Here is a 25006-nt window from a genome sequence, read left to right on the forward strand (position 1 = left end):
TCTCCCGAATGCAAGATCACAGTTGCGCACCCATGACCGCACTCTTAACTCGCTCGGTGAAGGATTTTAAAATAATAAATAAAGTTTTAAAATCGACTGTGATAGGTAAAGAAGTATTGATATTCGGGAAGTATAATTATAGAAAACAACAGATTGATGATGCAACTGAAGAGAAGAACAGCCCTTGCAAATCAGGGTGATAAAGAAAAATATGTTTAGCATTAAGCATATTAATACAGAGGATATCTTCCACAAAATCATTTGTATGGAGTACACTGCTTTATGGAAGTGAAAGCTGGACATTAGAAAAACAGAAGAGCTGCTTTGAAGCAGCAGAAGTGTGGCTATGGCGCAAGATAAATAGAACGAGCTGAAATGTTAGAAAAACAAATCGAGAAGAACTAACAGAAGTAGAGGACAGAATATTGTTGAAATAATGGAAAGAAGGAAAATTAAATTTACTAAACATATCATTAGGTCTTTTTCGCAACAGCCCAGGTGATTAGGCATTAATAGGCTAGACTGCAAACTTACTATAGCGAGTGACAAGTATTCCCTAGCCTGCACAACAGTTCGGCAGTGGGATTTGAATAAACATTATGGTCCCGGCCCTTTGAGAATGTTACTCTCTCTACTTTACGGAAGAGCGGGCTAGACGACGGTTCCTACTGCTATGAGATTTGAATGTACATTAGGAGCACGGCCTATTAGAACCCCTACAAATTATGCTACTCTCTACATTACGGAAGAACGGGTTAGACGACGGTTCCTACTGCTATGAGGTTTGAACGTATATTAGCGGCACGGCCTATTACAACCCCTTGAAATTATGCTACTCTCTCTACACTTCCTACTGAACAAATAATTTTGCATTCTAACTTACTACAGCCTAATCATCTCGGCTCTATATATCACTAATATTTTAGGCAAGAAGGGACAGGTCGAACAAGAAGGTATCTGGTGGATCTCAGAATGGAAATAGTCGCAGCGAAAGACGAAGTGCTGATGTGCGAACAAGGCGTAGCCTTTTGAAAATGGATGAAGGCTATTAATACCAAATGAAACTAAACAAATATGTATTTAAAAATTATGAACATAAGTAATATTTCATTCTCAGGAGGAAAGTTCGCGATGTGTCTGACAAACCGGTAATACTGAAGACGACCGACCAAGTGGCTTAATGGTAGCCCAAATTGATGGGTTCGATCCCTGCTCAGTCCAGTGATATTTCAAGGTGGTCAAATAAGCTAGATTAATCGGCACGTAAACAATCCCTGCAGGAAAAACATTCCGGAATCTTCCAGTTACACGTATAATGTGGAGCACACTCCGACCCTGCAAAACGTAATTTCTTCATAAACGAAGTAATTATTATCTTCCTGTCGCCAAAACAAGAGTGAATCTCATATGAAAACACAAATTATTTACATTGTTCGCATACACTGTGCAGTCATGTTGCTTTTAACCCTGAAAGTACAACACAAATCAAGCCAAAGAACCGCACTAAATATTTCACAGTTCATAAGTGGATACAACAAGCAATGAATTAACAAACAAGTCTTTGAGATATTATGTTAACATTCATTTTCCTGCCAGAGCTGCATTTATCTTACCAAACATTAAATAATAAACATGAACTGGCAAGCTTTCCAACAGTCTCTGTAGATATATTGTTGCTCTTAATTTTATAGCTGCACTTTGGTAAGACCATCGTCCCGTTACCAACTTTTCAAACGCCTGGTAAGTTAAAAGCGTAAGGAAGCCGACTAGAAGTGGTTCGATTTGCAGTCGGGCATCTGTAGGTGAACTTCAAAAGGCCATTGACAGGCCGTCTGGCGAGCCTCAATATGAACACAGCCAGTAAAAGAACTATAAACTAGCTTCTTTTTTAAAAATAACATATATATTATATTCTTCTCTCCTTACCAAAAGGTATTGAGAGATCTTGAAATGAAACTCGTAAGACTGTTTATGTTGTTAAAGTAGTATCCAATAAAAAGTTTTATACTGGCCAATAACCAGAACGTGCATTATAACTTCTTTCAATAAAAAGTTTCCACAAACTTATCTTTTATTGTACACAAGTCTCTGGGAGTCTCCAGTCAATAAAGATAGAGATTAACTCATGAACCGGTGACAAAACACATAAAAATAATAAGCAATGCTGTATTAAGTCCGGATGAATGAACTTCGTGAGATTTCGTGCTTAATAGCAAATTATCTGAACCCGACTGGAGATTGTCTTCTTGTTATTGTTTATGTTGATGAAAACCCTTTCGACTAATTATGGCATGCTCATTATATTTATGTTTCGACATCAATTCAGTGTGGTGAGTAGGTAAATTAACATAGGATGTATAGGCAACAAATAGGCAATTGCAGTGGGAACCATGAACACACTGTGTAATAAAGACTCTAGGTGAAATAATTGAAATAATCCATACGACGTGTTTCCAGAACATAACTTACCATCTATCTCACCAATATCCTTATATACCACCCCATTTCAAAGTATTCTATTGTCTTTCTTTCTGCATCAATTATTGCTCATGCTTTTGTTCCTTACCATACCACTCTCCACGCACGAAGTCTGAGAGATTTTTTCATGCTGAATATGGTAAAATACTGTGACAGGGCCCGTCATGTTGTACGGAAGGTTTTGGGAAGGGACAAACTAGGTTGCTTCAATCGCGAGCGACAACACCGAGTTTCGGCCTCGCTTCTCGTTACTACAGGCACCAATAAGAGTCACGCGCGCATTGGCCAGCCCTGCTGCCACTAATGCCTTTGGCTGTTACGTCACCTAGAGGCTTCCTGGCAGTGTACAAACAACAAGGATTCGGCTTCCAAAACGTTCCCAAGGGCTTCCACTCTCGTCAAGCAACTAGAAGGGCCGGGCTTCCATATAAAAGACAGGCTGGACTAGCACAAGACTGTTCAGTTTGGGCTCACAGAGAGATTAGTTCTGTTCTGTGAGCAACAGCGCTGTGGAGTGAGTGTTTCGGAGCACTGTAATACTGTCGTCAATGAACTCAATACGAATAGTGCAGCTGAGAGACGTGGGACATTGGTAGAAGACTGTGCGAGTGTGAACCTGATACCAAGTACAGACTTGTGACACTGTTTGCGCGCGCATGATCTGTGAAGTGTGCGGCCGCGAACATTGTACAGTGAACTAATAGCAAACTGCCTAGGGCACAAGTGAGTTACAGGACAGTGTGTAGTGTAATTGTTTTGGCTCATATAAGATTTAGATCGAATAGCTAGTGTGACTGAACAGTGAGAACAGAGAGAGCGCGCTAGCTGGAGTGACAGTGTGATTGTAAAGCTATTAGTGATAACTAATAAATCTTAAATGCACGACTGATAGCGTTTACTCTTCTACGTGCTACCCACATACACGTTACAAAACTCTAAGATTCATCACGTCAGGTTTTCTTGCAAAGTTGTGTTTTATGTGTACTGAATTTATAATGGAACAAAAATATTCTACGAGCTATACCCGATTTTAAATTTTTATTGAAATTGATTTCTAAAACGAAAATGAGTACAAAAAGAGGGAAGGTGAACAAGTCGGGCGACTACTGCAGGATGCTGATGCTGGAAAATGGAAATATCGGAAAACACCTCCCCAGGATAAGTTTTTTTTTTTTTTTTTTTTTTTACAATTTGGTTTACGTCACACCGACACAGATAGGTCTTATGGCGACGATGGGACAGGAAAGGGATAGAACTGAGCAGGAAGCGGGCGTGACCTTATTTACGTACAGCCCCAGCATTTGCCTGGTGTGAAAATGGGAAACCATCTTCAGGGCTGCCGACAGTGGGGTTCGAACCCACGATCTCCTGAATACCGGATACTTTCCGCACTTAAGCGACTGCAGCTACCGAGCTCAGAAAAAGAGATTAGAAGCTGTTGAAATGTGGTGTTATAGAAGAATGCTTAAGGTGTGTGGGTGAATCGAATCACGGATGAAGAGGTACTGAATCAAATTGGTGAGAGGAGAACTATTAGGGGATAATTTGACGAGAATCGGAGATAGATTTATAGGACTCATCATAAGACATCCAAGAATTGTTCCGTTGGTTTTCGAGGGAAGTGTAGGAGGTCAAAACGGCAGGGGTAGACCAAGGTAAGAATACGACAAGCAGATTAGAGCAGATGTAGGATGCAGTCGTTACGTAGAAATGAAAAGGTCAAGTTCAGCACAGGATAGGGTGGCACGTAGGGTTGCATCAAACCAGTATATGGACTGATGACCCAAACAATATTATATATCTTCACGCGTGTTGCCATTTTTTGATGAATGCAGTACTTTTGTATCTGTCTCTTGGCACAGGCCGGAACTAAGTGTAGCATCCACCAAAATCTCAGTCTCATTCATGGCTGTGACCATATGGAAGCTGCTGGGTAATGACATTCGGAGCACGACTAGTGCGTCTTGGGTGTTATGAAAAGCTCAAAGGGCTGGTCGTGCTACAATAGGACTTTTTGGCCTAGTGAGGAAAGCAATGGGAAACCACCTCAATCCTTATCCTGCTTAGTATGCCTCATTTTCGTGCCGCCATCGGTTATTGTGGTTTCTTTATAGCCACATAATCATGGGTGGTTCTATTTGAGGATCCAACCAGCCTTCGGGCTGATGACGTAACAGATTTATTTTTTATTTACTTATTTTCGTCTTTTACCTTTTCTCCGAGACTCTCCATACCATTTCTCCAAATTATCTGCTGTCTCACATGATGATTATAATCGTATGGTAGTCAGCTACCGTGTGCAAGCATTTTACTTTTACACTTTCTGGCTGCCTGCTCGTCAATTTAGACGTTCCGCTTTACTCTCAGCCTACTAGAAGACAGAGTAAACTGGTAAGACAATTCCATAGACTAATTCTAAAGGGTTTGCATTTCCTCTCTTCTCACTTCTCCCGTCTCGTACATCGCACAAGAAGAGTTCTGTCATGTCAGCAATGTATAGCCAACTCCCTGTATGACTTATGCTCATTTGGTGCAGACTTTTAAAAGTTTTTACTTCCTAATGAGTTTGCTACGTTTATTCCGTTTGCAATGTTCACGATTTATGTTCTCAGTGATTTTTTCCTGCTTTGTTTCCATTTCTCGCCAATTTCTAGTGATTCAGGAGAACCCAAAACTTCCCACATTTCAAGGATGACAAACTGACAGCTTGCTTCTGAGTTACAGAGCTAAAAGAACGTTTTTTTTCTATCCAAGTAATCTCCTTTACCTATTACACCACCGAGGTAGCAAGTAGCGGAAGAGAGCACAGGACTTAAGTCACCTGAACTAATCACAGTGCAGGGAAAAAAAAAACTTTCACCAGGGGCAAGATTATCACATGGCACAGAACGGCTGACTGCATCCAAATAACAGTTGTAACATTCTTGACCCAATTTGTATCCTCGCAGCAGTCACGAAGCGCGAGAGCGAAATTTCTGCAAACGGTTGCTTCAAGAAAGAAGTTTTTCTAGCACGCCAAGGGGAATGTTTAAAAGTAATAATGGGAGGAGATCCGATCTGCGCTGACCAGTTCTTAATTGCATTCCTTGCGAAGTGGACTAATCTCTCATATATGTTGATGGTGATTGTGCCGATAATGCCGATGATGATTACCCTCAGGAGCCCGACTGCAAGATTAGCGATAGTTTCATGTAACCATTTTCCTTCAAGTTAATTGTTTACATTACTTCATCCGGCTCCATGCCTAATTGGTTACTGTGCCGGCCTTTGGTCACAGGGGTACCGGGTTCGTTTCCCGGCAGGTTCGGGAATTGTAACCATTTTTGGTTAATTTCGCTGGCACGGGGGCTGGGTGTATGTGTTGTCTTCATCATCATCATCATCATCTCATCCTAACTGTGACGCACGGGTCGCCTACAGGCGTCAAATCAAAACTGCACCTGGCGAGCCGAACATGTCCTCGGACACTCGCGGCACTAAAAGCCATACGCCATTTCAGTTCATATCATCACTTCAATAGCCAACTCGGTGATCAGCAAACATGGCGACATTATTATTATTATTATTATTATTATTATTATTATTATTACGGGGTTACCCGTGGAGCAGAAAGAGGTGAAAGAAGGTGCTGGGGTGAATGGGTCTATCTACAATATCAAAGTTAATTTAAAACTTTATCAAAAGTTATATTTCTTTAGAATTTCAAAAATCAACAAATAACAACGTAACAGGTACAATTAGCAATTTAGAAACAAGTCAATGAAAATACAATAGAGTGGATTCGACAAGTCCTGGGCTTCAAGCCCCTCGCTTTACGATTTTTGAGCTCTCAGCTCAAATTTACAAAGAGCACAAATTCACACAAGGGCAGAAATCCCCTAATTTAAAGAGCACTTGCTCCCAAAATTACAACATCTAGCCTTCAAGAAGCATTCATTAATCCTACAAAACTTTCAAAAAGAGCTAACAGACTCTCAGTTTTCAAAGCCTAGTCAAGGCAACATCAACTTACAATTTCTGGCCCCTCAACGCCCAACTTACATTTGGAAAATGATTATACAGGGATATTTAATACCCAACCTGCTGGGCCTTCATGGAAAAGGAATAACGGTTAAATAAATGGCCCGAACACAAAATGAATGGAGGCGAATACTTGCACTCCTAGATATGAACACTTAAAACATAAAGGGCACTAGGCCGATGAAACAGGGGCTATTCCCAGACTATTGAGGTGACTCGTATAAGGGTAAATTAATGCATTACGGAAAGGAAGAAATACAGTTACAAAACGTAGTCACCTCAAACAAAGATGAAGGGGAGCTCGAGAGGGTACATCACTCTCTATCCCCGATTTACAATAAAATATTTTATGAAGTTTTTACATTAGCCGGCAGAAAGTTACATTTTTAGAAAAGTAGTTAACGATTCGGACCTTTCCCTCGGGTTAAACTGCGGAGTTAGCAAGAAAGAAAGATGTGTGGCCATTACCTTGTAAAAGTACTGCTGACCGATGAAAGAGGCCGCCCGCCTCCTGCTTTGACACACACACTTAGTAAGATGACGATCAATTGACCAAGAAAGGTGAAAATCCGCAGTTTATAAACCCTCAGGGAAGATTCGAGATCATTCAAGAATAAACCAACCACACCCTCTCAATTTAATTGGTCAAATTCAAAGTTACACTTCAGGATCGAACAAGAAGACTGTGATAGGTTAAAAATTAAATACAGAAATTAGGGATTGGCTAGATTCAAAACTGGCGGAAAGGAAAAGAAAATATTGCCAACCCAAAAATAAATGAACATCAATCAGTAAAAAAACTTATGAACATCAAACTTCTTCAAATCATAAGTTCTTTCACTTCGCACCAGGGTGCAAGATCATAGTTTTTAGTAGTGTCATCTGTGGAAAGATGTCCAAACTTCTTGATGGATGGCAAGCAAAACAAGGAGAAATTCACTCAGGTTAGGCAACTACATAATAACAAAATTACATAATATTTTAGTGGTGACATCTTCTGATTAAATTTCTAAGTTGGTGTGGTTTCAGTTTCACTGTTTTACCAATAGAGGAGTTCATTTAGGCAGAGAATTTGAATGCGCGACGTTGGGGTGTACCTCCCGGTACAATTATTATTATTATTAACAACAACAACACCGGGATGGGCCGGAGGTCGAAGCCTCCAACTTAGTGTGACCAACTCATGACTCTGGCTAAAGAAGTTCAATTTCGAATTAATAAAATCTTGGCACTCCATGCCATTGCAGATAACATACTAAAGACTTCTAGTGGCATCACGCGTCGAAATTATCTGCTATCGAAGTCGAGAAAGGACAATGTTGAAATGAAATTGCGTATGGCTTTCAGTACCGGGAGTGTCCGAGGACAAGTTCAGGACAATGTTGTTGATATCGCACGCAATGTCTGATACGAATGCGGAATATCGGCTTCTAATGGAAAACTCTGTCCATAGTGAACCTTTAGGTGGGTTAGTGAACATCTGCCCAGGAACACGACGATCTTCTTCCTCCATACTTTGTAGTCGCCGGTTCGAACAGTGCCGCAAATGGTGTATTTTTATAACACGTTTTAAAGAGGCCTTTCCCTCCTTTTGCCGATGACTACATCCTTTGAAGGGTCGAATCTTTCTTTCTTTCTTTTCCACTCTGATTGGTGTCAACTGGGGATGGTCATCACACCATGACTCTCTGTTAAGTGATCTGTGCAGAGGCTGGTTGGATCCTCAAATAACACTGCCAAAGGTTATGGAATTGTAGAGAAACGACAAAGGTGAGGAGTACCAGGGAAGTTGAGGAGTGAGGTAAGGTAGCCACTCCCTTCCTCAATACGCCAGAAAGTGTTGATCGTTTTATTTTAATTTCTTTACTAGTTGCTTTACCGACACAGATGGGTCTTATGGTGACGATGGGATAGGAAAGGCCTAGGAATTGGAAGGAAGCGGCCGTGGTCTTAATTACGGTACAGACCCAGCTTTTGCCTGGTGTGAAAATGGGACACCACGGAAAACCATCTTCACAGCTGCCGACAGTGGGGATGCAAGCTCACAGCTGCGCGCCCCTAACCGCACGGCCAACTCGCTCGGTAACATTATCTTAATGAAGTCCTATCTTGTTCCCAGATTTCAAGTTCCTAAGTATTTAAACAGACATAAACGTACATTTTTATACATTCTTATATATCCGACTGTGATTTGACAGAATCTGATTATGTTATTTCAGGAACGAAAAATGTCATTCTAATTTATTTGTCCCTTTTTCAAGTATAATACTGTTACCATATATTTTCTTTTTCAGTTAGTTTATAAATTTATTACTCAAAAGTAGTTGCAGACTGAAGAACCTAACATTTATAAATTAACTGAGTCGAAAATGAAGAGAGACTGCTTCAGGTATTACAAAAAAAAAAGTCTCAATGAGGTACAACATGATAATTCCATCTTCAGTTTCATGTTTGTCTGTTTGGGGAAGTACGATTATCGCATCATTTGAACAAGAGTAATTGGTATGAAAGTATTTGAGAGGAAAGAAAACTAGACTGCAAGCCAGAGAGTAGGCGTAACCTACTAGGTGGCCCGCCCCTCAGTTTCAGGGAGTGGAATGAAAGCTTGTAATGTAGACTGCAGATTATTAAAATACTTTTAATCCGAGGGGATGGAGCGTTTAGGAGGAGGATCTACTGTGTTTTTATTCATGTATTTCAACAACGGTTAATATGTCAAAAACAAGTGCTTTTAATAAAAGGAGGTACCAATTCTGATGTTTATGACACTGAAAAATGTAAATAAATAAATAAATAAATAAATAAATAAATAAATAAATAAATAAATAAATAAATCTTCTACTCTCTTCAGTTCTCGATAATACAAGATGCATGTTGGATACTCAGCCCGAAGGCTGGTTTGATCCTCCACAGCTCCGCCAACAGCTAACATAGATAGCCAAGTTATGACTGAAGAGGCATACTAGAGAAATGAGGGGTGAGATGGTTTCCTGTTGCTTTCCTCACTGAGCTAGAAGTTGCTATTACATATCAGTCTGCCAATCCCACTAAAATGCATGCACCAACCGACCCCATGAGCGATATTTTCACACCATTCATAACGGGGACTAGCTGCACAAGGAATAGTATTTCATGTTCAGGGGCACCCGACCAAATCCTAGCGCTAACAATTACATAACAATTGGTTATCAGACAGGTTTTGACACAGATGGAGGGGAGGGGGTGAGGGAGGTGTGTGATTGACTAGAATGTCCTATACTCCTAAAACTAATCAACAGTTATTAAATGAGCTGCGCTATGTCTCTTCTGATAGCATTACACTTCAACTTTACATAAACTTGATTACAAGCCAAGAAAAACTTTATTACAGGCAGGTTGTTAGAGACAGTTCCCCGACAAATCTTATACAGACATTTAATGTTGCCAATAGTTCGTGAACAATGGGCAACGGCTGAGTGGCCTAGTAAGTGGTCCTAAGAGTCGGGATACCAGTTGCCATGGAACAGGAGTGAGTATCTCGGACATATTCTGATCAATGGTCCTATGTGAGGTCAGACGGCTAGAACTAAACAATCCATCGGTGATCCCTGTTCCGTTATAGAAGAGATCCTCACTGGGGCTATGTGTAGGTAGATTACAATCCTACTTCACAGAATTTACCGAGCTCAGAACATTTTATGCAAGCCTCGGCCCTATGGGAGTAACTGAGCTCCACTTCCATTTGGAGATGTGTTCCCTGGAAAACACATGTTAATATTATGTTGTCTCTCCCGCGCTAAACATTTTTCCCGCAGCAGAGAATGTAGAGAGAGAAATGCGATCAGCATTTCTACTCTTAACGGTCCCAAATCGACGTAAGCACGAGGAAGAAGTAGTAGTAATGAGATTTAAGGTTCATGGAGCTGTGCCTTGAAGTCAAGGTTCCAGGTGTCACTGTTCAGAATTAATCTTCATCACAACGCTATTGGTGGTCTGGCATGCTGCTACAGCCAGGTGACCTCGCGAGAGAGAGAACTGTACACATACATTGCATATCATATCTCACGCACCATCAGTGGGCTAGAAAACGACTCCAAGCAAGATCTCGTCCTGAGGCTGTCATGATTATTATTTAAATAGCCGAGCGGGTTTGCTTGGCAGTTTGGGGCGAGTAGGTGTTACATAGGAGAAGGAGATTTGGAATACCACCATCAGCAGCCCCGAAGTTTGTTTTCCATGATCTCATTTGTCTACACCAGGCAAATGCGGATCTTGATTAACTTTATAAATACTATGGTCGATCCCGTATGTTCGCTACCACATGGCTTAACAGAATGGAAGATGCACGATCCCTTCTGGTGACATCTGTCCTTCAACTTCTGAATTATGCCCCGAATTGGTGTTATTCCATACAGACAATATTTTGTATCACTAAGGCTGTGCCTGTGACTAATCTTAAGTATCGTGTTTTGTTAACAATAATGGCGGGGTAAAGTCGTTCCCTGAATAATGAAGAAATATTAGGAGTTATTAGTGTCAGTCAGATATGGATGAAGATGACAGAAGCATATTAGAGAATGTCTTTGTCAGCAAACAGTAGTGGAAAATCAAATTTGTCTCTTTTGCAGAATACAGATATTGAGGTCAAATAAACTGCAAGATGCTTGGCATACAGAAATGAGTTTCACAAAAGGCGAAAAAGATGTCAAGGGAGAGGCCAATTCCTGATGTTCCAAAAGTAATTCTTAAATGGTTCAGACCATCGTCGCTTCCTTCTCCGTCCGAGCCCTTTCCTATTCCACTGTTGCAAAAAAAAAAAAAAAAAAAAAAAAAAAAACTGTCTCAGTGGTGTGACGTTAAGATACCAACAAAAAAATGAAGTCAAAAAAGGTATTAGTTTTTCGTACGCAGTGAATGGCTGCTGCCATTTAATTGTAAGTGTAATGTACACATACGTAACGTACCATAATTCGCGCACCATCACTTAGCTACGAAATCGCTCAAGCCGAGCTCTCGTCATGGGGCTGTTATTGCTGGAGGCCAATATTAACTTCTAGATCGAAGTAAACTGCATCACAACGGAGCGAGATAGGTACCCGGTTCGAGTCACGTAGCTGTGAACTGCATTCGGGAAATGATTGGTTCGAATCCGACCGTCCGTTTCCCATGGTTTCTAATTTCCTCTCAAGGTAAATACTAGGAGTGTGTCTGAAGTAAGGCCACGGCCGCTACCTTCCGAATCCTAGACCGTTTCCATCCTAACGTTGCCGAAAACCTATGTGTTAAAGCGACGTTAAACCACTAGCAAAAAGACTCGCCACCAAAATAATGGTATTTCGCAAGCTGCCAATGAATTGTATGTTAAGTTTTCCTGTATGAAGACATAAGCGCTTTATACACGTAACTTATGTATCATAACTCACGCACCATCAAGTGGGCTAGAAAACCGTTCAAATGGGCTGGAGTCCAGTAATGACTTTCACATGGGAGTAAATTACACGGCCATTTTTTTCACAAGCTCTGACTGGCTGCGCCAGTTAACTGTTGTAAATAAAGTGTTTCTTTATGAAAACAGAAACTGCCACGTCGAATACATAACCTTGCACTCGGGAGGACACAAACAGGTCAGTAATTTAGTGGCCAGCAACGTTCTGACAGGCTGTCTATCGACTGGGTTACACTTCATTTGCGTGCAATAGTTGCAACAGTCTGTCAACTGCACAAAGCAGTGACTGACACGGTTAGAAATGGCCATCTATTGTACGCTACGAGAGCTGGCTGACGCCCAAACAGTCTTCTTTATTCTCGAATGAGCAGAAGATGACAGAGTAACGAACACTCCTTAATCTTCTGGGGAGACAAAACTCCTTGTTATGCACACTTATTTCGGAGATGATCTCATTTTGTTTCTACAGCTCATACACTCGCACTGAAGTTGTAGGAACCACATTCAGTAAATAGGAATAGACTTATTTTGTGGACTACCGCTCATGAATCAGACACCAATACGGTAGGGGAATATCATGCATTTTAACCAATCACACATCTCTATCGTCACAATTTTATGGTTTTTCGTTTCATCATTTCCTTGTTATCGTACTTGCGTGCACGAGTGTTTATGAAAAACATGAATCGGAACAGCGCACTGAACATCTTTATAGCGTACATCTGACCACAGAACGTAAACCGAGCAAGTGGTCGCGCGGTTTGGGTCACATACCTATCAGTTTGTATTCGGGAAATAGTAGGTACTAGTGCACACAGTCAGAGAACAAAACCTTCTTAAATCTATTTTCCCCTATGAAATCTTTCGGCAGGAAACTGCTAATATGTCGGCTGTTGGCTTATCTGAATAACATGGTTACGTCCTTTTTTTAAATAATAATGTAATGTTATTGGCTTTACGTCCCACTAACTACATTTTTTTCGGTTTTCGGAGACGTCGAGATGCCGGAAGTTTGTCTCGCAGGAGTTCTTTTATGTGCCAGTAAACCGACCGACACGAGGCTGACGTATTTGAGCATCTTCAAATACCACCGGAATGAGCCAAGATCGAACCTGCCAAGCTGGAGTCAGAAGGCCAGCGCCTCAACCGTCTGAGTCACTCAGCCCGGCCCATTTTTGTAAGTCGCACAGACACAGATAGGTCTTATGGCGACGATAGGATAGGAAAGGACCAGCACTTCAAAGGAAGCGACCGTGGTCTTAAGGTACAACACCAGCATTTGTCTGGTGTGAAAATGGGAAACCGCGGAAAACAATCTTCAGAGCTGTCGACAGTGGGGTTCGAACCCACTATCTCCCAAGCGCAAACTCACAGCTGTTGTGGGTATTCACAGGGTTTGTATCTATTGTATTTCTTGTAATATTTCATTTCCATGGAATTGCTTGTTGTACTGTTGTTGTTGCTGTTGTTGTTGTATAATTATGTTTTAACTTTACTTTATCATCACACTACTGAAAGTGATCATTGTCATCGAGATATTTCCCAATTGCGATGTATTTGTTAATAATAATAATAATAATAATAATAATAATAATAATAATAATAATAATAATAATAACAAAATGCATGGGGAGGGAATTATATTTTGATAAATGAAATGAATTAAGAAAATGATGCTAGAAATTAGCGCAATATCATGTTCAAAAATATTTTCGAATTGCAATTCAACACGCTTTATTGGCCCGATACGTGACTTTGAAAAACAATTGTGTCATAAGCGCCAGTTATTACGCATAAATTGTATGAGAGAGAGAGAGAGAGAGAGAGAGAGATTCTTCCCATTACGACCGTTAATTCGAACCCTGGTCTGTGCAATATGCCGTCCCACTAGAGGTACAGTTGCTGCTCCGGTACAAATTAGCGAGCAGTAGACAAGGTGTGGTCTGTCCTTGGTACAACTTGTTTTTATGATCACAATTTACGAGGACGGTAATTCTGTACGGCACAGTTCTTGGAATAACGACCTCTCAAGCCATTGTAAAGAGTCGTCGGTTCAAGCACAAGCCAGAGCGCAGAGTTTTTCAAATTTCTTCGAACGGTTGTCTCATCAACGAACTGTAACAATGGAGATCACACGAACTGAAAGACTTGTACGTGACCAATAGCGCTTCTTGTTCATAAAACTCACTGAACTGATCCTACTCAGGAGTCTCAGCAAAGTGCATCTGTATAGCAACTGGCTGTCGATTGAGTCTTTATTATGTGATAATGGGAGATAGCGGGTTCGAATCCCACTGTCGGTAGCCCTGAAGATGGTTTTCCGTGGTTTCCTTTCTCACAAACATCCAGTCCCCGAGCCAGAGGAACTTGCGATCTAGCGCTAGACCGCAATTCGGTTTTGGGACCACTGTTTTTAGCTAAAAGCATTTGGTAATCATGTTAAGCTGCCATATTTAGCTGCCAGTCGAGGTTTAATTAGATTTTAAATAAATATAACGGCTGAAGTTTGAAAGAAATGTTTTTAACAATTCAGTCAGGTAAAAGAATCTGAAACTTCAGGGGACTGATCGCCCAATCCCAGACAGAAATATCATTACGCCACTGAACACACTATCTTTCTCGCTCTTTTAGGTATCAGTCGAGTAATCGACTTGTTTACGTGTTTATTTCGGAGAGCACCTTTGAAACGGGCAGGGAATTGAGGGGCGGGTGGGAAGAAAGGAGCTTGTACAAGCTAAATTTCGAGCGAGACATAATTGGTTTAAGAAGATCAACAGACGCCATAAGTGAACAAGAGTTCTCCAACAGATTAAGGATGTTATGTATAGAAAGGAAGAGGCATACAAGAGGGAAAACTTAAAGACTGTCGCAACCTTCACGCTGTCACTCTCTGAAGACAACACGTGTTCAGCAAGAAATATAGCTTAATATAAAAATAAGGTAGAAGTCTTCATTTGTAAGGGGATAAGCTAAGTTTACACCGTCGAATTATTTTTGTATTTCTAACAAGACACGAACCCAAAGATACAGGAACAAATTATCTTTATTTACAAATATTCTACGTAAAGCAAAACACTCGCAGGATTTTATTACCACGAATTTTACATACACCAAGGTAGAGGAGAAACATATTCTGCAGCCAACATTTAATTTAAAAATCGGTTCAAGTCTCATCAACTGTCCCGGTCAACGCAGTGCTATATGGCCAACTCGGTTGCTGCATCCGGAAGAAGCTGGAGCAGATCTGACCTTTAAAAGTGGAGAAAGTGCATCGTGCCCAACAGTTCACTGCTTCGTCACCTCGCGATGAGAAGAAAGCTACTAAGAGTTGCTTCAGAACAGCGGAACTCATGAGAAGGTGGTCGTTTCTCATTACGAAGGTGTCTGGCCTTTGGGAGAAAAAAAGATACCATCTTTCATACTCAGGAATGAACCCTCAAGTGGTGAAGCTCATGCCATGTTTAGTTACTACCAAGTTACACATCCCCAGATACTAGCAGTTTCCAAGGTCCTATCAGAATACTGTTTGTAATTACTACGTAATCTAATGAGCGAGTTGGCCGTGCGGTTAGCTCGCGTAGCTGTGAGCTTGTATTCGGAAGATGGTGTGTTCGAATCCCACTGTTGGCAGCCCTGAAACGATTGTTTTCCGTTGTTTCCCATTTTGACACCAGGCAAAAGCTGGGACTGTAAATTGCGGTCACGGCCCCTTGCTTCCCGGTCCTAGCTTTTTCTTATCCCATCGTCGCCATAAGACCTATCTGTGTGTGTGCGACGTAAAGCAACTTGTCAAAAATAAAAAAAAAATTAGAAAAAAAAAAAAAGCTTTCTGGCCCATTGAGGAAGGGAGTGGCTTACTACCTCACTCCCCATCTTGCCTAGTACGCCTCACTTTGGCGCCACCTTCGGTTTATTGCAGCTTCCCCATAACTATACAATCTTTAGTGGTGCTATTTGAGGATTCAATCAGCCTGTGGACTGGTAACAGTCATGGTGTGATGATCATCCTCAGTTAACTCCAGAGTAAAAAAAGAAAGATAAAGAAAGGAAGGAAGAAAGAAAGAAAGATCCGACCCTTCAAAGAATGTAACAATGAATTACACCGGAAGACCTTGCAACCTATTACGGCCGGGATCTGGTTATAAAAATAATTGATCACAAGAGGTCGAATGGGAAATATGGTTCAAGCAAGCAATGGTAGATTCAGCCAGGGGCCGCTTCCTTCCCAATCCTAACCTTTTCCCATTCTTGCGTCTTTCAATAAAATGTGTTACGCGATGTTACCTAGCAACCGTGCAGGTTGTGATGTGAAGTATTGATGGATGGCTATGACATACACATCCACGACCTGTGCAGCTCTCAGGGTACTGTTGCTAGGTAACATTAAGTCACACATTTTGTCACATGACCCTATTTCGTTACACAAAAAATGTTAATTAATAGAGACTTTTATAGTGAGACTATCAAATGTAACCGTGCTTCGCTACGGTATTCTACATTGTATACGGATCTTCTTCTTCTTCTTCTTCTTCTTCTTCTTAATCCGTTTACCCTACAGGGTCGGTTTTTCCCTCGGACTCAGCGAGGGATCCACCTCTACCGCCTCAAGGGCAGTGTCCTCGAGCTTCAAACTCTGGGTCGGGGGATACAACTGGGGAGGGTGACCAGTACCTAGTCGCGACGGCCTCACCTGCTATGCTGAACAGGGGCCTTGCGGGGGGAATGGGAAGATTGGAAGGGATAGACAAGGAAGAGGGAAAGAAGCGGTCGTGGCCTGAAGTTAGGTACCATCCCGGCATTTGCCTGGAGGAGAAGAGGGAAACCACGGGAAACCACTTCCAGGATGGCTGAGGTGGGAATCGAACCCACCTCTACTCAGTTGACCTCCCGAGGCTGAGTGGACCCCGTTCCAGCCCTCGTACCACTTTTCAAATGTCGTGGCAGAGGCGGGAATCGAACCCGGGCCTCCGGGGGTGGCAGCTAATCACACTAACCACTACACCACAGAGGCGGACTGTATACGGATATCGAAGTAAATTACTGTACATAGTGAATAAGAATTGTCAAATTATTGTATGTCTCTTGGCGTTATCCGAGAAAAAACATAGGGAGGTCCGCAGACGTTGTTTCCAATGTAAAGTGCGAGTTGCGGAGTTGTGATGATAACGACATGTCCACTTGTCTACCGCAATTCACTATGCGTAACGTCAGTCACATTTTGATGGGTAAATTTGTTTATAATCGGGGGTACCCTTGCAAGGGGGCACCTATACCTAATGATAAAGAGAATCGGGTAAAAGTGTTTTGAAAAAAAGTGCACGCTCCCTTGTCTTCTGCTAGTCAACTCGAGAAGGAAATTATTCATTACAATGGTACACATGCGTTGGTGAATGGAGAAAGGGCTTAGCCACACATGCACGAAAGTGCCTCCATTCCCACTTAAGTTAAAGTATTTAAAGAATTACAATTGTGGACTACAGGTGTACTTATATACCAATTACCGTATTTACAGAGGTGTATTATTTATTTCATGTCTTTTACAGCCGGATGCCAACCTCAGGTGAGGAGCTAATTAAGATGAAATGAACTGGGTAAGGAGGCGGAAGTAATCTGCTGTGGCCTATGAATTGGAATTGTCTTAGCAATTGCCTGGAAGTGAGAAACCATTCTCAGGGCAGCTGACGTTGGGGTTTGAACCCATGCGGCTCTCGAATGCAGAGCTTTGCTCTCCGCTCGATTTCTATCTTTAGGAGTTTATTAATATTTTTGTAAATCGATCACTTGCGGAAAAATACATCATATTCATCATTTCATATAATGAAGACTGTTGAAGAAAGAAAGAAAGAAAGAAAGAAGGAAAGAAAGAAAGAAAGAAAAGGAAGCAAGCTGATACTGTGCTAAAAAGGATATTTCCAACCACTGTCTTTTTTAAAAGAAATTACTTCAAAAATGTTTTTAAAATAGGCTGCTCACTTCACATGGAATGAATGACCCATGCAGGAAACGATCAGTAACGAGGAAGACTGTCACTAGATCATCCAATGCGGCATTCAATGCAGTTATATCGAAAGGATGACCAAATGCTATGATGGTTGAGAGAGTAAGTCAGTCCGGCTGACAAAAGAGGCGCAGACTCATCACCTTCCGGTCGATACTAGGCCATGCTATCGGCCAGCTTCCTTTCTCTATCGCAGCTCGACAAGCCTCAGACTGTCGCATGCTCGCACCATTAAATCCAGTCCAGATCCATTTCTGGTAAGACCCCAGTGTTGACTGTGCACTGTATCTTCTGGTAGAGCTAGAACTAATATGTTACTTTCAGTGAGCTGTCTCTGTTTCATCCTTAGATTTGGCAACATGAAATTGAATTAATAACAATGGCAATGATATATCTTATGCTGCCAGTCGCTGTGATGGATGGTGTGAAAATATAGCTCACAGGGTCGGTTGGTGTATGCATTTCAGTAAGCTTGGCATAGTGATATGTAATAGCGCCCTTTTACTCGGAGAGGAAAGCAACGTGAAACTATCTTACTCAGCATTCCCCTAATACTGACGCCTAGGATTTTTTCGACAGGTGGTTGTAGAGCTGTTGGGGATCCAATGAGAACGAATGTACTACTTTCAGTGACCTGTCTCTGCCGCATCCTTAGCTTTGGCAACAAGTAATTGAATGAATAATACTGTTAATGATATATCTTATGCTGTCAGTTGCTGTGATGGATGCTGTGAAAATGTCACTTATACGGTCGGTTAGTGTAGGTCTATGAATTTCAGTAGGCTTGGAATATTTATTTGTTATTGCGCATTTTACTCGATGAGGAAAGCAACGGGAACTATATCATTCATCATTCCCCTAATATTGACGCCTTGGCGTTTTACGACAAGTGATGGTAGAGTTGTTGAGGATCCAACAACTCTTCGGGCTGCGGACTCTGCCATGTATACAGCATACAAATTAAACATATAGTTTTATGTTACTTGATATAGCCACATGATCTCCAGTTTTACGCGAAATCCGAACCACAAGGGCGTGCCCTTTCGTTTCAAAAATCAAATATATACAGGCCGGGATTCGAACCGCGGTCGCCTTGATAAGCATCAAGTGATATTACCACTATCCCCTCAATTTATCGCTAAAGCAACTTCACCTAAAAGTCTCAAAATTCTAAGACGCACTTTTGTCTTTACCCAGAAAACTTAGCCTAAAATTTCCCTGCATCATATTGTCTGAAGGACCATAGGTATTTTTCTCTGTCTACAATGCACTTTTTATAAAACCATGGCATTGGACAAGCTGTCTAACGGTAAATAGTGGTAGGAGTAGTGACCAGCAAGAAGCTTTGAAGAGAAAGGAATGTTTTTTATTATTATATGAGCTATATAGCTGGGTCGCAGAGGCGAATTGTCTTAAGTGACACAATGCCATCTGTTGAGGATACGTTCGTATACAGTAGTGTAGCATTTAAATGAGAAACTGAAGAATACGCAAAAGGACATTACAATAAGAAATAACGACAAACTGGATCACCGCCTACGAGAAAATAATTCAAAAAATGCCGTATCGGCAACGCACTTTATAATAACGAAGACTGATTTTTGAAGAACCGGAAACTGATAACGGACGTGAAAATTCGGAAAACAGCATTAAACAACACATTTAATTTCTACAACTTTTATTATGTAACATTTATCGAGAAGACCAATATTAGTAGAGTTATTTGAGAAATAATTTTTAAGCTTTCCCTAAACTACAATTTCACCAAGCATGAATAAAAATACGTATAACCTAAACAGTAGTGCCTTCTCTCCTGGTCTATACCGATTTCACTCAGTTCTGTTAAGCAGTTTTCTCGTGGTGCGCGTACATACGTAACGTACGTAACTTGCGTACATGACGGAAATTTAAAACTTACACATAATGTTCAGTTCAGGCCCATAATTCAAATAGTCGAAGTAATCCATGCAGGAATCTATATTGTTACCGTGTTTTTGTGGTAGTTATGCGTGAAAGAAGGTGCGGGATGGTGAACGGGTCTCAAGCTACTAAAGTAAAATTAATTAAAATTTAACCAGGTTATATTTTCTTTTCAAAAACAAAGAAATAACAAGCATGGCAGGTACAAAGTAGCAAGTCAAAGGGTAGTTACAATATTTACAGGATTTGGGCTTCGAGCCCTGAAAACACAATGCTTGGGCAATCAGCGCAGTTTTACCTCCAAACACAAGTTTCAACAGAGGGGCAGAAAACCCCATTCATGCCTAGGAGCCCTAGCTCCAAATTACACTGAAAAGCCTCCACGAGGCATACAACACTCAATTTTCAAAAGAGCCACTCGCTCTCAAATTTAAGCCTCTCCCAGGCCACACCAACCTCCACCTTCAAGTGGTCCTCAACGGACATAAACACAGGGGTAAAATACCCAATCTACTGAGGTCTATTAAATGCAAAGGAGGTTAATTAAATGACCTCTAAAATAACAATTTGAGAGGAGGCGAACTTGCACTCCTAATACACTTTGATTAAGACCTACTTGGCACTAGGCCGTTAATACAAGGGCTAATCCCATACTAAAGAGGTGACTTAAGAAGAGAACAATTTGTTTTACGTTAACGAAGAATAGGTTGAGAAAAATAAGTTCACCTCAAAGCAATATGAGTGGGAGCTCGAGAGGGTTAGCACTCTCTATCCCAGTATGTAGCTTTAAAAGAGAATATATGAAAAGAGTAGTTACATTTAGGAAAAGGTTACATGGTGGAACGCTTCGAACCCGCCCCGAGAGTTAAACTGCTGAGCTAGCAAAGAAGGAAGTTATTAATCGGCCATTACCTTGTTGTTGACCGCTGCCGAGGAAAGAGGCGCTTCCCGCCTCCTGCTATGTACTTAATACACTGAAAGATGGAACAGAAGTGGCCCGGAGACCCTAAAATCAGCAGTTTATATCCTCTCGCGGAAGGTTCTAGGCGTTAGGGGAATGAGAACACCCTCCCACAAACTTTTTATTGGGTAGGATACAGCAACATATTCAAGTTGGGGGAAGATACCCATGATTGGTCAGAAATTAATAACAGAAATTCGGGATTGGTTAAATGCAAAACAAGGGGAAAGAGAGGGGTATACAGCCAACATAAACAATAACTGAAAAAAAATTTAGCAAAGACAAACATTTGAAATAAAAATTTCTCCAACAAAATAGTTCTTTGACTCCGCACTAGGGTGCACTATTGTTGATCTTCAGTAGTGTCCTCTAGAAGAGAAAGTTCACACTTCTTACTTCAAGCAAAACAAAAACACATCAAAATGACACAGTTCAAAAACTCAAAATTTTCCACGTGGTGACATCTTCTGAGAAGGTAGCGAATTAATAGCGTATATAAAGTTCAGACTTCCTCCAGCAGAGGAGTTTCAACTGGCGCAAATTTTAAATTAGCGGCGTGGAGGTGTACCGCCCGGTACATATATAATTGAAGAATCAGTCGACAGATATATTGACCCGCCCATATAACGCTGTGTAGCCATCTGGTAAGTGGGCCTATCTCCGTAACCCTCTTGCATGGAGTGAAAAAGGTTTATGCTGGTAGAAGACTGGTGCTGTAGAGCTCCACTTTCAAAGTTCTTTTCAAAGATATAAGCATATGATATTAGACATGGCATGAAATAAAATAACACGAGGTCTTCTTCTTCTTCTTCCCACACACTGGAGGGGTGGCGAGTGGGAACTGCGTCACAGATGTGTACCTGCCGCTGTTTTACGGCCGTATACCCTTCCTGAGGCCAACCCCATGTGGAGGGAACTAGGAATTACAACAGATACAAAGCAGAAGCATCAATGAACTACAGTCCCTCCCCCCCTAGTATTGTGTAGAATCCTTTCGCAGCGATGTGGAAGCCGCAGTTTCCTAGTAGCAGAGCTTGTTCTCTGGATGATAAGAATGGGGCGGTCTATCGCTTTGAGAACTTCGAGAACAACGAATCGAAATTACAGGGGCTTAAGTCCAGCGAGTATGGAGGATGACAGAGCACCAACGAGCGTATAAATCAGCCACCGAAAGTACGTACATGTCTTCTTGCACAACGCTAGTCGCAGGTGATATTCCAAAAATGAACAGCAATACTGGGCATTCATGGTCCGTCCTTGGGGTACGGTATGCGCTAAGATAACGCCATAACAGTCATTAACCAGACCTGCCATTATCACATTCTGACGCATTTTTTACTTCCTTTGGGACCGACCCTTCGACCGGTCTCTTACAGACGACGTTATTCTTCGCTGCATAGCGTATGCTTGGAGCGTTGGATGGATGAGTCCATGTATCGTTCTCTCAATTTCCTTGTGAACGATCGGCGACTCGAACGTTAAGCAGTTACCCGCCCTCCAGAGAGCAACAAGATTTATGACTTTCTACAGTCGCCTCTGCTGTGACCAACAGCATGCTTTCTTTGTCAGTAACAGTCCAAAAGTGTGCCGGACTTGAAACCGGCTCGCTTGTCAGGTCTCCAGTGTCGCACAGCTGCACCGAGTTCTGTCTAATCTCGTTGCCCGCTCTCAGTGACTATATAATTAAAGCGGAGAGTTAACAACGCTGTGTTGGGGGAAATCCTGATACTCCGCTGACAGGGAATGTAAACACAGCCAACCAGCTGGGCTTCAAAAGCGTGCCGGTCGTTAACGAGGAAATTGCAAGAACTATACTACAGCATGAGGTAAGTTGGGTACCATCCTAACGTGTGTATACGCGATAAATGCTGCTTCTGTTTCCTGGTGTAGATACAACTGTACTGCCACTAATAAAGAAGCAACCCTCGTGTATAAAGTGCGAAAATCTTCAAAAGGTATAAACAAGAACAAAAGATCACATCTTGATGAGTTTATTACAACAAATCTATCTCTCTTTTTCTCTCTCAAGTAACTCATCTTCATCCATTATAACAATAGTTCTTTACTGCAAATATGTTAACTCATTTCAATCTCAGTCATTCTTGTAATATTTTCAATCTATCACCTAAAAGCTATTTTTTAGAATTTTATGTACCTTAACTCAGCTAAAAACTTAAGGGTATAAGTTTGTTTTAATATTTCTAAGTTGATTAAATATAACGGTCGAAAGGATTCAATGCACTCACCACGTGTCATCCTGTAATCTGCAGGCTTTCGGGCTGAGCAGCGATCGCTTGGTAGACCAAGCATAATATGTTGTTTTATTAAGTTACTACATATTTAACTCTTAACTTTGTTCTGAAATAACTGTACAATGTATTTGATATAGACGCTACATAACGGGATTCGTTAGTCTCAGTGGCATTTTTTTCCAATTAATTAAACGTTAAATCTGCCATCCATCATGGAAGAATTTTAAGAGCATGGTCTTAAGTAGAGCTTGTTCCAGGGGCTCATAATTGGGAGCGTGGGTTGGCGACCACGGGACCATTAGCTGAGTCCTGTCATTGATTCCACTTGTTCCAGGCTCCTCACTTCCATATATCCTAGCCAACAACCTCTCTTGGTCAACTCTTATTCTTTTCTGACTCCGACTTTACCAGGTGTCGAGGCCTACGGAGTCTTTCATATTCACGCCCATCGTGGCCCTTCCCTTTCTCTGGCTGACACCTCCATATTTCGAAGAGTCTGACCCCTTCCACATTCTTCCTCTGAGTAGTGTTAATAGAAGATAGTTGTCTAGTTGTTCTTCCTCTTAAAAGAATGATCACCACCACCACCACCACCACCACCACTAAGCAGAGCTTCGCCTGATTATTCGTTGTTATGACCACAATTTGTTGGCGGTAATATTCAGAAAATATCAGCATAATGAAGAAATATAGACAGTGGAATGTTCAATTAAAAGTACTTATTTTACATTAAAGGGTTAAGTATCAGTACCTTGTAGCAGTAACTAGCAGTTCTGTTACCACTGACGAAAGACGTCCAAGAATTATTTACCTGAAAGCAACAAAAACAATCATGTTAAAACAAATTACTGGCAAACCCACCCAAAAAACATTACAATAAATAGCCTTGTAAATCCCGTAAGAGCTATGGCCTCCTGCAATGTATTATCCGCACACTTTATCTTGGTGCATTTACACCCTAGTGCTGAATCGGTCGACCTCGGCGATCTTCGAGATTCGTACTGGCAACCTTTGAAACACAAACTATGAATCGCTTAAGCATCGTTGTGCGACATCTGGCGTACACTTTACGTACTAGTACTGTTGTTGTTTACACAACAAAGCCAAAGTATAGAATTCATGCTAGGAACAAGATTCGCATCGAGAAATGTTTTATAATGTTATATAATGTGTATGTGACACAGTTGTTGGCTTAAGATGATAACGGTTTAGAAATTTCATATCGATCGATCATATTCTCGATTCAATTCAGATTTCATTTTCATTCAGTTGGCAGTACCAGGCAGCACTATCGATACCGGCACAGCTCCCTCCTTACTCCTCACCCCCGTACGCAAATGCACCAAGATAAAGTGTGCGGATAATAGGTACAATGTTCAGTTTAACTCATCAAGTGAGCAGGTCCTGAGGAACATTATTAGACAGGTTATTTCCTAGTTTGTTTCGTGAGAACGTGTTACTTCACGTTGTACACTCGTGTAGTCTAACCTCCGAGTGGATGCGATTGCGTCTTTCGAAATCAACAACGCGAAAACGTATTATTATATTATTGGCACTTTTACAGTTTTCCCCAGGGACGATTTTTTTTCCTAGTTTCTTTACGTCGCACCGACACAGATAGCTCTTATGCGACGATGGGATAGGAAAGGGCTAGGAGTGGGAAGGAAGAGGCCGTGGCGTTAAGGTACAACCCCAGCATTTGCCTGGTGTGAAAATGGGAAACGACGGAAAACCGTCTTCAGGGCTGCCGACGGTGGGATTCGAACCCACTATCTCCCGGATGCAAGCTCACAGCTGCACGCTCCTAAGCACACGGTCAATACGCCCGGTTCAGGGAGGATTGACATTCCTTCTTTGTGAAAGCTTATCCCTGCACATTTGGTTCTTGCATAGCTTCTCTTCAGAATGTTTGTAGAGGTGTCTTAAGTTCTTGAGCTCCTCTCCAATTACAT

General features: G+C 41.4%; 1 protein-coding gene across 4 annotated transcripts in view; it reads right to left on the reverse strand.

Annotated features, from left to right (window-relative positions):
* The window catches only part of LOC136865980 (beta-1,4-glucuronyltransferase 1), a 467674-nt gene that overhangs the window by 119719 nt on the left and 322949 nt on the right, over window positions 1-25006 (reverse strand). For 2 of the 4 annotated variants that reach the window (XM_067142566.2, XM_067142569.2), the window contains exon 2: window positions 23806-23865. The exons of the other annotated variants lie outside the window; for them this stretch is intronic. The gene's annotated coding sequence lies outside the window, so the exon portion shown is untranslated. The remainder of the gene's footprint in view (window positions 1-23805; window positions 23866-25006) is intronic. 4 annotated transcript variants of the gene reach the window in all.

Source organism: Anabrus simplex, chromosome 3 (genome assembly GCF_040414725.1).
Source record: "Anabrus simplex isolate iqAnaSimp1 chromosome 3, ASM4041472v1, whole genome shotgun sequence".
NCBI lineage: Eukaryota > Metazoa > Arthropoda > Insecta > Orthoptera > Tettigoniidae > Anabrus > Anabrus simplex.